This window comes from Notamacropus eugenii, chromosome 6, assembly GCF_028372415.1.
Source record: "Notamacropus eugenii isolate mMacEug1 chromosome 6, mMacEug1.pri_v2, whole genome shotgun sequence".
Lineage (NCBI taxonomy): Eukaryota > Metazoa > Chordata > Mammalia > Diprotodontia > Macropodidae > Notamacropus > Notamacropus eugenii.
The window spans coordinates 84,246,875-84,265,219 of NC_092877.1; the positions used below are offsets into that span (position 1 = coordinate 84,246,875).

Below are 18,345 nucleotides of genomic sequence, written 5' to 3' on the forward strand. Positions count from 1 at the left end.
ATTTTTTATATAAAATAGAAAAAAGTACTAGTGGAAGTTGTTCAAAGATGTGATTTTTCAGTGTTCACAAGATAAATTAGTATCATGATTATAGCTTTTATTTTAAACAGAAAATAATCCATACCTCTATCAGAAGTACTAGTCAGACAAGCAGAAAAATGAGGTACAAAACTTCTGTCTAAGCATTCCAGCCCTCTTCCCCTTGTCTCTCCCTCTCCTTTTGCTCCCTCTCCTTTTCTTCCTCTTTCCCTTCCCTCCATCCCCTCTCTACTTCCTCTCTTATGTTTCCCTTTCAACCTGCTCCCTTTTTCCTTTCCTTTCATACATTTTTTGTTGTTGTATTTTGTTATACCCCTGCCTAAATCTGTCTCCTTCCTTCTCTCCTTCCTTCCTTCTTTCCTTCCTTCCTTCTTCTTCTGCTCCCCCCTGCCCTTCTCTCTCCATCTCTCCCTCTCCTCTTTTCTACTTGAGCTTGGCAAGAACATTTTAGCTCAGTGCCAGTGCTGTAATTTTAAACTTGCTTCCTTAAGTGGCTGGTCTCATTCTTTCCTTTATGTGGTTTGTACAGGAATTCATTCTCTCTTTCCTCCTACCCTGACCTCACAGCCTAATCTTTCAATTGTTGTGGGACACTTTACAAATAAAACAAATAAACAAAAATATTAAAAAGGAAAGGAATTCTCTGCCAGTGCATGCATGGATGGGTGATAATGAGAAGAAACTGGATGTCTCCACAATTTCTAAACCCTTAAGAAAAAGGAAAAAGTCAAAACAAAACATAACAAGAACAACAAAAACCCTTACAAGTAGCATGATCACCCCTTTTCCACAATTGGGAAGCAGAATTTTTTAGAGTCATTTTCAGAGGTGGCAAAACAGGAAAGTAAACCAGAGTCATCACAAAAGCCTCCTGCTGTAGACCCAGCCATCTGCATGTAGATCACAGAACTCTTCTGTTTTCTTAAGAGTAACAGGATGTGTCAAGCCAATTTCTAGCTGTAAAAGGATTAGCAGTAGTTCTAATCTAACTTCTTTGGCTTTTTTTTTCTTTGCCAGAACAAGAACTTCTGTATTCTTCTCAGGAAACCATTAAAAGGTGTAACAAACCAACCTTTTGGCAATATGTATTTTTTTTACGTTACATTTTAAAATGAGAATTTAGGTATCTATATGTATATACACATATATATCTTTGTCCCAGGAAACTGTAGGATTTCAACAACAGTTGTTTTCATAATGGTTTCATTAGACTAAATCTATCTATGATTTAGCAATGGGAGAGAATAAGTATACTACAAACATCACATGCTAGTAACAAAGAAATATAGTTGAAGATGGAAATAAATGTGAATTTATCAGTTATTGTTTTCACTATACCAGTGATTTTTAACCTGAAATCCATCATATTCTCCATATTGATGATATATATATGCATGTTTATGCACATGCATGTATGCACGCACGTTAAATAGATATATGCAGTTGTATTTGAGTATAATTGTTTTCCTATGCAACCCTATATATTTTATTTTCTGCTTTTATAAATATTATTTAGAAAAGGGGTCCAGAGGTTCTACCACAGAGCCAAATGAGTCCATTATGCACACAAAAGAGTAAGAAATAATCACACCAATCCCAGACAAAAATACATGTATGCAAGAAGATAATGAAAACAATGTCATTTTATTTGTAGCTTCCCAATTTACTTTCTTGTAACAGTGAAAAAGAGTATCACCATCTCTGGGGCTTCCGGTAGTGCTTCTGACACTTACATGTAACCTTGGCAAAGTCACTCAGTCTGTCTAGCTGTCAATTTCCTCATCCTTAAAAGGAAGGGGCTTGACTAGATGGGCCTTGAGGTTCCATCCAGTTCTACATCGAGTCTCTGAATATTCTTTTTATAGGGCATAGAGGAGGAACAAATTTCTCAAATTTCACCATCATTACTAAGTTCTGCTTTAAGTTTGATTTTAAATGGCCCGGAAGTCATTTAAAAATCCTCATTTAAAAAGAAATATAAACAAGTTTCTTTGCTGCATTTGCTCCATGCTGTTTCACTCATCTTTTCTTTTCAGTTAAAAATAACATTTTATTTTGCAGTGCAAAATGTGATGTGATCGTTTGAGCTTAATGTACCCAAAGTATTGCTGTCCAGAAGGGTATTCTGAGAAAGCAATTTCTCTACCACTACATCTTTGTGCTGTCTTCTGTGAAACAGGTCCATCTCTAAGCACTGCATATAGATAGATAGGAATCTCCACTTGATTACCCTCTCTCCTCAATAGGCTCAGTTTTTATGTTTGCATGTGGTAAAGACTAAAGGTTTACATCATCTCAGTAGGCACAGAACAACATGAAAAATGTCACATGAGGTCAAACTAGGGACCATTTGAACCTAGCATTAGATCTCTTTCTGTAGTGTAACCAGAGACAGGTCCAGGTTATCCACAGAGAGCTGCGTGGTATGATTTCAAAGGTGCCAGGAAGATATGTGTGTGTGTTTGTGTGTGTATGTACGTGTGTGTGTGTATATGATTATATACAAGTTTCTTTTCTTGTCTCAAAACATCATCCCTATTAAAAAGCAAATTCCACTAGAAGGGGCAATACTTTAAGATGTTGTCATCTTTGCAATAAAGATTACAGGTTTTGATGGAGAGAAACCAGTAGAAAGAACTAAGGAGCCTGGTACCTGTGAGGGGGAAGACAGGCTGGAGTGTAGGAGGCAGATTTTACCTATTCCTCAATTTTGCCTAGGGTCTCTTCTTATCTCCTACAGAAAAAAGTGCTCAAAGTGGTGTGGTGGCCAGGAGAAGAAATACCCTTATGTATCATAGTGTCTTTCCTTTTCTAGAGTATAGAATGAGAGTTTGCCCAGGATAAATACAATGAATTATCTTCTCCTGCTTTGAAGCTTTTTTTCTAGACATAAGCCCCCAGTTACCTAAATCCCTCCTTTCTAAGTGCCTACCTTTCCCTCCCCTCCTACCTGGGGCTATGCATGCTCATGGTCCTTTGGTTTGTCCTCTTAGGTGTTATACTTCCAAAATCTGTGTCTACTTACCATCCAGCCTCTTCATTTCACAGTCTGTCTGATGTCTTTCCCAAAAGACATGGAAGAGAAACATCTATCTGAGATATTTTTTTTTTGATTCATAGCCTGGAGAATGAGTTTGGTGTACTCTCCAGATACAGTTCTTTAGAGATTTATGTTAGATATTTGGGCTGGGACTGCAATTTATCTTTTCATCAGGATTAGATTGACCTCTTCTTACCAGTGCAAGAATCCATAAAAAAAAAGTTTACATTGGTCCTTTCTCCTAGCAACAGAGCTTATTTCACATGTGCCTAGGCATTTTAAATCCCTTCTAAACCTGAAGAAAGTATCCACAATGATGATTTTCTGGTGAATCTCTGAAGGAAAAGAAGTCACAGTATCCTGGGAGAGAAGAAAATGACCTTGACAGTCGAATTCTATTTCCTATTAGAAATGACCTGAACTATTATGGGCTTGTCCTGCTGCACTGTCTAGGGATTTTCTCTACTGGAAAGATGGGAATGTGTGAACCTCAGAAACACCCAGTCAGCCTGTACACACATATGCCCTGCACTGAGGTCGTTACTCCCTTCTGTACTGTTCACATGTTCTTGATTCTCATAGTATTATCTCTGACCATTGTGAGAAATAGAAAAATGTCATAAGGGAGATTAGCTCTTATTAACTTAATAAATATTTACTAAGCACTAACAATCTGCTGTGAAAAGCACAGAATTTGACAAGAATTCCCTGCTTAATGGTCTTACTTTCTTATTAAATAATTTCGCATCTCATTGTAAAATTGCAATTTTGGGACCAATCAAGAGAGATACTCAGGATGTTGTTCTTGGAATTTCACATTATTGCCTTACCTGTCATCATGAATAGATATGCACCTACTTTTCAATACATTTTACTTGAAAAAATTAGTCAGGGGGCTTGTTAGGATTGTTGGAAGATTTTTGTAGCTCACAGAATTTAGAGCTGACTGGGACCACAGAGGAGATGAAGACCAACCCTGTGTTTTGACATGAAATGAAGACATGGAGAGTCCTTTACATGTGTGTTTCTAATGTAACTCATTTCTTATGGAATATTTGTTTTTATTGAAGAAGGAAATGGCAAACCACTCCAGTTATCTTTGCCAAAAAAACCCCAAAGGTGTCACGTAGAGGCAGGCACATCCGAAACAATTAAACAACAATAACAACAAATTTGTTTTTATAATACTTTTCTTATTCATTGAGGCTTTGTTAGCTGGAAAAGGAGAGTTTATATCTCAGAATCAATGCCACTGAGTATGAACTATGTTTAGCGCATGTTTCGAAGTTGTTCCCTGAAGGGATTATTGCAAGGGGTACAATTTTAAAAATGTAATGAATTAATTTGAGTAGGTCTAATTATTCTAGTTTGGATTTAAATGAGGTGGGACTGACTACGTAGGCTTTTAGCTTTGCAATATTTCCTGGTATGGTGTGTGTGTGTGTGTGTGTGTGTGTGTGTGTGTGTGTGTGTGTGCATCTGTGCATCTGTGTGTGTCTGTGTGTGTGTAGAAACAAAATTGTTAAATTTATACAAGGTTGATCTGTTGTAGAGATATCTTGCTTGTTTATTATTTCTCCAGTTCTCCTGTCATCATATGTTTGGTTCATTCAGGGGTTAGGAAGGACGGGGAAATCTTAGAACTGAATTTTTGTAATTTTCTTCTTTTTTCCCTCCATCCAAAATCTCCAGTTGACGATGGCTGTTACTTTACCATGAAAATGCAGGTAAAGAGTTTAAACACTTAATTGATTCCCATGTAGCAGTGGTAGTGAGTATATGGTTCTTTAACTGTGCTATTAATTTATCTAAGGGAAAATGTGATCTACTTAATGTGAAGATTTTATTACTCAGTGGCCTCAAAAGGTGAAAACCATTAACTAACTTTTTTTCTTTTTAAATAAGGAGCTAAAATGTTTTCAGATCCTTTGTTCGATAGAATTATTGTCTTCCACAACCTCAATGCTTGTTAGTACAAGGTGTTTATTTTGACAGGGAACGGTAACTTGAAAATTATGTAGGAAACCTGTTTTGGAAGGCTTTCTTTCAGTATAATTTGTGGTGTGGGAGTTATTGTTCTTTCACTAAAATCAATCCACCCTTGTGACACATCTAATTAATGTACAAGTTTATTATGGGACAAGATTATAGTGTGCAAAGAACTTAAAACAAATGGGTGAGAGAAAGTCACAGTGGCAAGTGCTGACTAACTCTAATAATACATGAATCCTGTGAAACAGAGAGTTAATTTACTTAGTACTGAATAGGTAAAATGCTTCATTTGAAATTCTCCATTCTTTTCATTTAATTTTTGTAAGAGCTGTTGCCAATTAAATGACAGCAGAAGTGGAGGATTTGAAATTATGAAGACCAATTAATATGAATACCACTTTCTAATTGCAATGACACAGTCTGGATCTACAGAAAAGAAACGTGTACAACCATATTGTTTTCTTTGCCCCAAATGCGAACTTGTCTTCTCTGCCTGAATTGCTGATTTAGAGGCAAAATGCTGAAAATAAGGATTTTAAAAGATGAAGTAGGGTGCTAGAAGTCATCAGTTTTAGTTGTGATCTGCACTTCTATGGATGACTTCGGTAGTTTTATTCATACTTGTTATGGCATGGAATTCAGAGGCATGAGTGAGAGGAAGAGGAGTTCTTTTTAGTTTCCTGGATTTGGAACTGAGGAAACCAGGTTCTCCTGCAAACATCTCCTGGTGCCACAGAGCAGAAGGTTTCAGAGTAAACACTGGGCTGAAATGTCTTTAAAGGGCTTATGCAGCTGTCCCACAGAGGAACTGTTATACCCACAGGGACACATTTATTTTTTGCCAAAATGTTTATTTTACATCACATAAGAAGAAAGCACAATACAAATTTGAATAGCATGGAGTGAAAATAAATGGTTTTTTTAATCTAACAGATACACTTGTAATTTTCCAGTAAATATGATTGATGTAAACCAGAGAAAGGAATATTTCTTAAGAAAGGAAGGAAGCTAGTACATGCCATTTGCTCAAAATAGTATTTCAAAGTTTCTCTTATGATGAATTTTAAATAATGCAAAGCAGTTTCATAAATAAATTGCAAGATAACTCTAATTGTATTTTAAAGAGTTACCTTTATTATACTGAAAATTACCCTTAATCTATTGTATCTTTCTGTCTTTTATTTTCCCTCCCTGTCTTAGTTAGTGTTCCTCCATTTCAAAGAACTCACCCCTATCTACATCTCTAGCCCTTATGTGGCTTTGGGCTGTAGGACTTGGTCATTCAAGGTAAAACAACTTTTTAGGAGGAAAATAACAACACAACCTTGAATTCTTCATCCTATATGCATACACACAACACACACACATACACTGAGATAGATCTATGTCTATCTATATCCGCATGTAGTGAATTGGCATAACCTGATATTTTTTTTAATAAGTAATAATGCCTTCCCTACTAGAAAATATGCAAATTATCCATTGTGTAACGATTGATTTTGACCCTGGGCTTGTTAAATACATACATACATGCACATACACACATACATAACTACACCTTCATAATAACATTCTCTCCCCCAACAAAAAAAAGGCATAAGCTATGTTTTATTAAAGCATCAAAAGCCTGAAATTTTTGCTAGGAGGTATACTTTATGCAATGCTAGTTTAAAGTCAGACGCAATTCAAAAGTTATTTTTGGTTTTCTACACTGTAGAATGTGGATACAGAATGACGTCATAATAAAATACAGTATGAAAGTAAAAATGCAAAGATTATCAAGGACATTTCCTTGCAAGCTTGCTAATATACAATTGTTATGTCTGTCTGTCACACAGAATAGCATGAACTTGTAGACCTTAAAACAGTATATAAATTTGACTTCTTCTCCTCCTCCTTTTTTCTTCTTTCGCCATCATCTCCATTGTCTTCATTAGCTTCATCATCTTGCCATGTTTTTAAAGGGCTTGGTGAATTCTTCAGTGTGTTCTTTCCTCTTTTCTTTGTTATTTTATTTCCCTAGATGCTCTCAGGGCTACAAGCCTAAATGAATGTCTTTACGCTTGATTTTATTATTCTGGCATAAGCATAGCTACTGACTGTCAGCACAATTGGAAATAAGTACCCTGGTTTAGAAGTCCTTCTCATAACAATGCTGAGATGAATGTGAAGCTCGGTCTGTATTCCAAGAGTGGCATTCTAGACAAGTCTAGTTATGAATCTCTTAGCATTTCCATTTACAACTTCCTTCTCCTAACATTTTCTTTATTGATTTTGAGATGTTTCATGGCAACAGCTTATCAGTGTTTATAACCAATGACCAAAATATGCAATTGAAATGATAATATCCTTGAGGATATATTTTCTTTATTAAAGACATCTTCTTTTTAAGCATTTATGGCTTGAGGGTAGGTAGTTAGGTAGGGAGATGGGGAGACTACTGAAGGTGAAATTTTTAGAGAAAATCCCTGTTAGGTACTTCATGGACTAAACTGGCTGACTTTCCCATTTTTAAAGTTCCAATTGAAACCGGGGTGCTTTCAGTTATGTCATAACTCAGTGATCTCCTATGGATGTTTCACGTTAATATTTTCATTAACGGTGTACCTATTTTATCCTCCCCTATTGAAGTTTAAGCTCCTTAAGGACACATACCATATGTTCTTTATATTCATATTGCACAGTACAGGTACTTATGAAATGGTGGTTGATTTGTTGAATTTCAAGAAGCCATTGTTTTGAATTAGTTATAGGTAATTTGTAACAATTGAAGAGCTTACAGTTTTGTCATTTATATATTGCTGTAACAAAACAGACTCAGAAAAAAAAAAAAAAAACAACAACCTTCCTATACATTGGCCTTTTCTATTTGCTACTTGCTTAGGTTGCTTTTAATTTCTTTTGTGATTTTCATCCTATCCAGAGTGAAGATGTCATTCAGTGATTGGGTCTTTGGCATTCATGATGCCTCCTATGACACCCCTTCCTTGCACTGTGGGCATTTGAGCAGAAAATAGAGAGTCATTTAAAAATACACAAACAATCTTTCTATATAGTACAATGAAAGCTTAAGGCACAAAGTGTAATACCTTTATTAATCAGTCAGGATACTGGCATATGTGTTCTTTTCATTTTCAGTCATTTTAACTCTACCAAAACATGGATTAGGTAACTTGCATTTTCATTCCTTGGCCATCCTGTTTCCTAACTCCACCTCTAGTTCCAAGTGTTCATGTCATTCTAGTTCAGCTGTCACTCTTGATCTCTCTTTCATTTGAATCCCACCCAGTTCTACCACACTTAAAGACCTCTTGCAGCCATATAAGTGGAGCCTCTTCAGTAGCAAGCACTTGCATATCTGTTAATAAGTCTTGTCTCTCAAATTCATCTTTTCTCTATTCTGAGCATGGAAAACCCTACACAGTCTTTTTGAATTGTCCCTTGCCCTCTGGATCCATCATTATTCTTCTGGCTCCCTAAGAATACTCAAAGTCAGTATTGAACACCATGTTCATGCTTACCTGTCTCTGAAGGTATGACGGTCCTGAGGGAGGATTCCATCTCTTCTTGACTCCAAGTTCAGCTGTCTACCACCCCACTATCTAACTGCCTAATCCACTTCACTGGATCTGTGATTTCGTCAATGTAGTTCCAGCTTAGTTGGGAGCAGGGAGGAATGTTTATGCATCAATGGACAAATGCTCTGATCAGAAAAGCATTTAACAGGAGAAATCCATCCCCAATACAATGACAGCAACTTCAACAAGACACCTGCTTCCATGAATGTTTTGAAATGATGTTAAATAGTGGTGATTTATAACAACAATATGTGTGGCCAAACGAGAAAAAAGATAGTAACAATGGATCCCTAATTAGTATTATAAGCTTAGCTATAATGTAGAGGAGTAGTTTTGTAGATCAACGAGTTTAAAACACACACTGTAAGTTAGAGATGGAATTTGTGTAAACTGCTACTTAAGGCTCCGTGTTATATTATGTTTTGTTCATATCCACAAATCTCCTAAAAATAGCACTTTTTTTTTCCTATCCAAAGAGAAGGGGTGATGTAATCATCTTTATTATTGGCTGGTGTACTGAGTATCTTTAGGGCCATTTGAATGTCTTAAAAAATTCAAGAGGTTTGTATAAAATAGAAAGCAGCATTCCAGGGGAAGCCACAAAGCTATGGAATTTCTTCAGTAGACATAAAAGCTCCTTCATTTTAGTTTATAAAGAAGAGATAACTGTGTGTTAACAATTGTCAAAATATGAAGGATAAAATCATAGTGAAAAGGAAAGGGAATAAAACAGGTGGCAAAGTAATTTTTCCAGATGTAGGAGAAGTGTCCAAGACATCAGGTGCACCTGAGCTTTGGTAGAGGAGAATATATGCTTTATCTAATCAACTATAATCCTAATACTTTCTGAGCCTTTTTAAATTTCAAGTGTATTGCCAGAGCAAAAAAAACACTTGGTCACCAAATAAAACATTTCCTAATAAAAAAGATTTCTCTGTTGAGTAACCTTTCTCATAACAACAGTCTTTTGTGACATGGTGTAAGATGTGTGATCTCTTTGCCACCGACTTCCAGAATATGGAAAAAACAAAAACAAAAGCATAGGTACTTTGAAAAACGACCAACATCATAGTCTTAATTTTAACTCTCCAGTTTTTAATTTCAGCTAAGTATGATGGTCTACATTTCTTTTCCATCTTTGAAATAAAATATAGTTTGACTAAAAGTTAGAACTTAACCATCTTATTAAAATGTCAAATACTGGGGTATAGAGATAGATTAATTTGCTCCCCCCCCCAACAAAAACATCGATCTACTATTGAGTACAATCCAAAGCAGTTGGACAAACAGTGATCAAACACCTACTGTGTGCAAAGACACTATGTTAGACCTAAGGGATATAAAGAAACCACAGGTTCTGCCCTCCTGTAGCAGGAAATGATGCATACATAGATGGTATTTTTCATTCCTTTTCATCCGGAATCAGCGCGTAACTTTCAAGGCAGTAGCTGACTTCACTGATGGAGTTGGGATAATTGGTCTATGATTATAGTTTTAGAGAGTTTACTGAAACACTGAGAATAAGTGATTTGTCCATAGTCACACGTATAACTCTAATACACAATAATACCTGATAATTGCATTAGAGAGGTGCAAAACAGAATCTCCAGGGTACTGAGACCTGTATTTTCCCACCTTAACAGAAGGTGTTTCAGAAAATGACAGCTAGAAAAGTTTAGTTATTTATAATTGAAAAATCAGGGCCCAGGAGATATATTTAGCTAAGTTTATTTCCTTCCTAATACTTTGTTTCCAACCCAGTAGGTACCACCAAAATATTTCTGTCCTGAATGACAGCAGCAGTGTTAAGTAGAAATGAGGGCCCTCTAAATTGATATAAAGATCTCTGCAGGCCCCATATTGACTAAGAAAATTAGATATCAATATTTTCCCAGTTCTATTATTTCTCTATTAATTCTGTTAAAATTCTCCTAATTTCATTTTAATTTAGTTTGGGCCTGGAGTGTTTCAGGTAGTCTGTTGGACATCTCTGGGCTCTAAGGAATGTGTGTAGGATTCCAATGACCTCATAGGTCAGGTACTGTGTTACAAGGCAGCTTTTTAAAAGCTGCATAGGATCATGGCTTTGTACCTGAAAGGAGTCTTAGAAGCCACTGAGTCCATTTGCAAATGGAAAATTAGACTGAGAAATACAAAGTTAACTTGCCCATGGTCACAAAGCTGATTAGTACCTTAGGCAGTATTTGAACTCCTAACTTCTAGCCCTCTATCGGCTAAACTTTTGCTTGGAAATAATAGAGGGGGATAGAGATCTCTAGCTACCCTTTATATGTATACTATTTTGATGTTCTTTGAGAAAGAGTGGCAGAAATGAATTTTCCTAGCCTCTGGCCTCAAACCAGAATGCATCAAGGAACTTTCTGAACTAGGTGAAACAATTATGTGAAAATGCACCTTTCCTTGTTTTTCACTGACAAATTGTTATTAAGATTATTTTTTTTTTTTACTCAAGAAGACACAGTTTTTTGAGGTAATAGTGGGATATTTTAACGGAAATTTCTGGAAGGTGTTTGAAGAATTGAGTTAGCATTTAACAGATGTACCACATTGGTGTGAAGGAAGGTTATCCCCAAATATGGACCACATTTCTAAAATTAAATCTATTTTATTACTAAAATACTATAGAAATTCAATACAAATATATGTATTCATGTTTATACCATATATAATGTATATTATCTGTAATAGATATACATATCTTTATATTTAAATAAATGTGCATTTCATATATAAAATGCATGAATAGGTTTTATAATAACAACAAATAATATCTTATTTTATCTTCATAACAATCCTGTGGGTTAGGTGATTTTTACTATATTATCCCCATTTTACAGATGAGGAAATCAAGATAGACTGAGGTTAAGTGACTAGCTAGTAAGAATCTGAGGCCAAATTTTAAGCTCAAGTCTTCCTTGATTCAAGGAGGTCTTGTGTTCCATCCACTACATCACCTACCTACCTCATACTAATCATAGGCTATCCAGGTTTTTGGACAAACCATAGCCTGAGGGAAAGCACAGCATATATTTGGGTTAACAAGATAGATTTGGACATTCTTTTCAGCTATTGCACTGAGTTGGCTAAGAATTATGTCATCACTTATGAACAGTCTAAATAATATGAGGTTAAGTATGATTCCTTCCCTGGTGTAGCAATAGCTATCATTTCTACAGTGCTTGAATGTTGAACATTCCTTTACGTATTTTATCTTATTGAGCCATATTGTAGAATGGATAATCCAGGTAAAATCACCAACCAGATTTTGAAGATGGGGGAAGCTAAGATGTGGAGAGGTTGGGCAACTTTCCATATCAGACAGCCTCTGACATTGATGGTCTTAGAGGTCTCTTTCAAACCTGAGGATCTTGGGACTCTTTGTTTTTTTAAATTGCCTTGATTCAGTCTTCAGCAAGTGGAGGGAAGTGAGTTTGCTGTATCTGTCTAACAGTTATGAATCCCTTGGTGCCTTTCCTCTAACATGGGTATGTGGAGCCATTTCCCTTCTTCTATCTCTGTCAGATGCAAACCAGACCAACTTTTCAAAGGACCATTTGACCTGTGCATACTGTTGAAAAGCACAAAAGAAAAATGAAGGTTGAGGTTTAGGGAACGGAGCTGAAAACAGAGGTCTGAGAGTGTCTGAGATTTGCTCCTAGCTAGAGTTTTGACATACTAATTTTATAGCAACATAATCAAACTCAGCTACAGGCAGTTGTGTTGGGCTGCTGATGGCAGGTAGTTCGTTCTCTGGAGGCTAATGCGCTAGGTAGAGAATGCACCTTCTTCTTCACAGGCTGTACTGCTCCCCTGTGCTTAATGGGGTAATAGGAATTCTACCATGTTATTTTAAAGATAGAGTTACTTGAAAAGGGAAGGTCTTAAAATTTATGTGTTTTATTTTTCTTCAATAATATGTCCTTTTGTGACTAACGTCCACCTCAACCCCAGTGCTTTAGATCCAAAGTTTCCTTCTAACTCTAAATTATCAGAATATATCAAAGTATCTAAATTATAAAATGAAGCAGAAAAATATTTAGGGGAAAAACCCATGGTATTTTAAGATATCTTTTCTTACTGTGTGTAGCTGTGGAAGAATGGGCTCCTAAGAGACTAGATTAATCAAATTTAAAAGCAACTGTAAATTTAAATCAACCATGTAACCCTGCTGTAAAATAATTAACATTTCACGGTAAAAGGAAATGTGATAATGGTAAATAGCAATTCTGTGCAGAATTGAAAGCATCATTTTTTTCATGGTGCATTTTGGCAGAGAATGGAAATTTAAAAGGAAAATCATTGTTAATATCCAGACTCTGACACTTCAGAATAAAATTCAAACTTGATTCCAACTTGTAACAAAAATAAGAAAAAAATCTAATTCTCTCCCCCACCCCAGCCTCAAAATGGGAAAACTGAGCTGTCAAAAAAATGGCAAAAAAGTGAAAAACCTCTCCTGACTTTTTGTAGGTGATAGGAGTGTGTGTGTGTGTGTGTGTGTGTGTGTGTGTGTGTGTGTGTGTGTGTGTGTGTGTGTGTGTTTTCTCATCCAAGTTCATTGACCTCCTATACTTGTACTTCAGGTTAAGTACCAATGCCCCATGGTATACCAAGATCTTCACATTTATCAGGAAAGTTTTTGGCTACTCTGTGATCAGTAGCATAATTGCACTACTAAGTAGCCTTTCTAGGTCTTTCAGGTGTGTGTCTGCCTGTCTTAAAAGGATCTGGTTGAGAGTAGAGAGCAAATATCTTCTTGAGTCTAGAAGTTCAATATTATTAAGAAAAGCCAGAAAATTCTATCGTTTGCCTTTTTCTGAGGCTGCTGATCAGGATAGGGTTACAGGATGTGAATTACAACCTCTCACACGTTTAATGGACTCATCTATAAAATAGGAAGAATTCTAACTGCTAAACCTATCTTTACAGGATTTCTGCGAAGACTGAATGATAGAATAGATGTAAAATGTGTTGCAATTCTTAAAGGGCTATAGAAATTCCAGCTATTATTACACTGCTTAGGTGTCTATGCATATGAAGCAATATTTCTGGATAACGGAAATTCTAAGTTAGTCATATTTGCTCCGTCTAAGTACAGTAGAAATCAAAGTGTATTGTACTTATAATACTTTCTAAAGATTTTTGATTTGTCATGATCTGAAGAAAACCTTTTACATAGACTCATTTATTTCCTCTGGTACCATATGCTGCTTATAACTGTTGCATACTCATCCTTTAAAAAAATGTCCACTTTGCCCAGTCCCTTCAGGGAAGAAGACTAAGTAACCCCTTTGGCAAGACAGTGACTAACGCTTTGGCTCTCCTGTGAAGCAGCCTGCTTCTCCCTCCCTGGTGAGAGATCACTTTGATTTGGAGACCTCTTTAATCATCAGGTAAATGAGTCCTTTTTGGATTTTGGCTCCTCTGCCACCTGCTGCTCTGACACGACTGTGTTGGCATAGAGTGGGACTAAACATCAATGGATTTTAATTGCCTTAAATCCCCCAAATAGGATGAGCCTGTGCTCTGCAGCACAAGGATTATGTTGGTAAATTTAGTTATGCATCAGAGTAAACTCAGGGATATTATAATCCTGCTACCTTTCTTGTTAAAGCACTAGGGCACAGGTAATTTATTATCCCCTCCTTCACCCTGAGTAGGTCAGAACCATGAAACTTCAGAATCTTTCATTTAAGACTATCAAGACATTGGAAAGATTAAATCTACATTGTGCTGTAATCTGCTGGGCAGCCATTGCCATCAGTAAAATGTCGGAGCTGTCAGCATGGTTAATGTTGGGGACACAGTCTTGGTAATCACCGGCTGAATGCTGTGACAAGTAATTTTATTTAAGCATTAAGTGAAGACTTAACCCTCTTGATTTTGTTTTCCTGAATCCACCTCTCTATCTCTCACAGGATGAAAACATTTTTAGAAGCTGCAGTGTGGAGGTTTGCTGTTTTTAAATATAACCTAAGCTCCCTTCTGATCCTATGTTTAGTGCATCCAGACTGGTTCTCACATCAACAAAAAGATGGGAAATAAGCACTTTTAGAAGACTTTTACAAAGTTTGTTCAGAATTGTGAGACATGAGTTGCGTTTAGAAGTCAGAGATCTGCTTGCTCGGTGCTTTCAACCTTTTGTGTGTCATAGACCCCTGGAGCAGTAAAGTACAGCCGATGTTTCCCTACTAAATTGTTTTTTTTTTGAAACACGCTCATTGCTCCTTACTTTAACCTTTGGTGTCAAATGGAATAAGTCAATTCCTTCTTCCGTAGGCCATCCCTTTAAATGTTTGAAGACAGCTATTATATCCCTCCCAAACTTATCTTCTTCAGGCTAAACCTTCATGTTTCCTGTAATTGATACTCACAGTAGAGTTTCAGGCACATAGTAGGCACTTAATAAATGTTGATTGATATTCCATGAACCTGAGGCCCTTCACCATCCCCCTACCATCTTTAAATACTTTCTCTGATCATTTTTCTTCCTGAAATGTGGTATCCAGATGTGAACATGAAATTCAGCAAGGTTGAGTACAGCATGATTATTTCTTCCTTATTCTCATAAATTATTCCTCTTTTAACAAAACATAAAATCTCATTAAATATTTTTGGAGGCTATATCACACCGATGCAGTACAAAGAATATGGCATTTGGTATTGGAGGCCCCAGATTAAAATTTTAGCTTTCTTGCTAACAACTCGCATGAACTTAGACAAGTCACTTAAATCTCTGTAGGGCTCAGTTCACTCTCTTGTCCAGTTGGTTAGTAATCTCTTTCAGTTTTGCTTTATTTGCAAATTTGGTGATTTTCCCCTTCTATAACTTTATTGATACAATTGACAAAAATGGTAGCCAGCACAGGGCCAAACAGATTCCTTGAATTCTTCTACTATGGACCTCTTTCTAAGTGGGCATGGAATAATTAATATTCGGAATTTGTGCATTTCATCATGAAGACTGTTAGGTATTGTAATGAGTAGATCCTTGAACTAGGAGTCTTTAAGACTTGAATTGAAATCCTGCCTCAGACACTACATGTGTCACCCTGGCAAGTTACCTAACTTGGATTAGCCTCAGTTTTCTCATCTTTAAAACAGACAATTGTAGTAGCTATCAAATTAGTTGTTGTGAGGATGAGCTGAATTCACATATTTAAAGTACTTTGAAAAGTTTAAAGTATTTTATCAGTGTTAGTTATTTTTGTAATTAGAATTGGAGATTTTAGAAGTAGATGACAGTTATTTTGTTTACACACCCATAATAACTATTATTTAAACATCAACACAGACATTTCACTATATGTGGGGAACATCAAAGATAGCACATGAAATTGTAGTCTTCTGTTACACATATTAAATACTGTATGTTAAAGATAATACAGTAGATACAAAACTTCCTGCTTGTCTGTGCTTCATTATGCACTGTCTTCTGCCCCCTCCTGCGTATTTTTAAAATGTTTCATTAACATGGGGGAAGAGTTCATGTACTTTTATATTTCTATCAATTCCCTCTATTTCTTGCGTATCAGAGCTTTATTAGAGGTATTTGCTGCAAAGATGTTTTTTCATGTTAACTTTTCCCCTTCAATTCTAATTGCATTGATTTTTTGTTTATGAAAAAGCTTTTGAATTTTATGCATTGAAAATTGTCCATTTTATCTTCTATGATCCATTCTATCCTTTGCTTAATTAAAAATTTTCCTCTTAGGAAAGTTATTTTGCAAGCCTGTGGTATACCCTGATTCACGTACAAATGCTTTAGGCCGTTCTATCTATGCATATGAATTGTGTGCATAATAGCATATAAGTAGACAGTAGATGCACAAGTTTAAATGTAGCTTACTGAAATTACAATAGTGGTTAGTTTTAAAAAAATCACAAAACCAAAACACCCCACCCTTCATATTTTTAAAAAAAGGAGCCTCCTAAGTTCTATTTTTCTAGAAAGGAATTCTTAAAGTATTTTGTTACTAATCATACACAAATGTTAAACTTAGTAAGCTCTATGGCAGCTAATTTTTTAAATGTCTTTCTTAAAAAGCTTAAGTTATTCCAGTTTTTCAGGCATTTTACCTCTTTGAGAAGATGGATGATGGTGAGTCAATGTGGAGATTGAGCTAGAGAGGTTAATATCATTCATATGGAAATTAGAAAACAAGGTTAATGGTGAGGATTGAATGAAAACTTCTCAACCTACTGTCAAAACATAACTTTTTTTTTTTTCCTTTTTGTACTTCAGTCTCATGGAAATATCAGCACTTTTGACTTTGGTTTCTCTTTTGGGGGCATGTTTTATGAATGTCTTTTATTACATAGATAGAATTTTAAAACCTAATTTCAGTATCTTAGATCATTTTTTTACTGTGAAAATCTAACTTTTCTAGACTACTGTTTTCATCAATTCATAAACATTATCGTTTATCATGACACAGAAAAATGATTACCTCTTGATTTTAGAACTCAATATAAGAGAAAATAATTCCTTAATCCATTCCAGTATAACAGATATTTGTTAAACATCTCTCATGTTCAAGGCATTATGCTAGGTGCTAGGATTACAAAAACAAAATGACAAACAGCCCTTGCCCTAATGGCAGAGAGTTACCAATGGAGAGATGCTCCAAATAGGCCAGAGTTTGATGAGCAGGAGGTAAATGATAGTATCGAGTAGATTTCTTGAGTTGGTGGCACCTAGATAATCTCTTATAGACTTTTAGTTGGAGGGGATTTTACAGATAACCTATTCCAAATTTCTCACTTTACAGTAGATGAATCTCAGCCTCCAAGAGGCAAAACTTGATCAAGATCATGTGGACAGAAGACACATGGAATGGAATTCAAATTCATGTCCTCTTAATCTAGCATGCTTTCCATCTCACTTTGTCGCCTCTTTCTCTTTATGTCAACTTTTTATTTGTTATTTCAATCGATTACTGTCTACAAGTAGATCCAGCCAAGATTCTTGACAAAGTTACAAGGAGTTGCTGAATTGAAGTTACTGGTTGACTGCTAATATTTTCCCCTTATTTTTTTTTTTTTATTATTCAGTATCATGGCTTTCTCTTTCTAGTATTTCCTAGACCATGGAATTATAGAACAAAAGATTTTTTAGAGCTGAAAGGGACTTTAGAAATCATCTAATTGGATCTTTTTTAAAGTTTTTCTTCAAGAGACTGAGACGCAAGCATTTGTGATTTGCTCACAATCATATAGTGTGCTAATGGTAGAGAACTAAATCTTATCACTTCATCAGTCTCCATTTCAGGAACCCCATGCAAGGTATTCTCTTGAAGATATTAAGAAATGTCAGAAAGCTTTCTCTGCCTTCCTTTTATCTTACACATGTCTGCCTTTCTAGATTTCTAAGTCCGGTATATCAAACTCCTTTCTATACTTGGACTGATTTAATTGGTTTGTTTAAATTCAAATTAGACTACAAAGTTTGTGAAATCAAAATTGTTTTACTGAATCTGTTCCTAACATTCCCAAGTCCAAAATAAAGATAATAATAGATCCTTTTTCAATTTCATTCCATCTTCCTTAATAAGCTAAAGGAAAATATTACCACCTTAGGTAAATAAATATATTGATGCCTCAGCTGCAAAATGAAGGCATTGAGCTAGGTCATCTCTGAAGTTGTCTCTACTACTAGTATTATATGTTTCTATG

General features: G+C 35.7%; 1 protein-coding gene across 4 annotated transcripts in view; it reads left to right on the forward strand.

Annotated features, from left to right (window-relative positions):
* The window catches only part of PCDH7 (protocadherin 7), a 494,834-nt gene that overhangs the window by 123,300 nt on the left and 353,189 nt on the right, over nucleotides 1-18,345 (forward strand). The window lies entirely within an intron of this gene.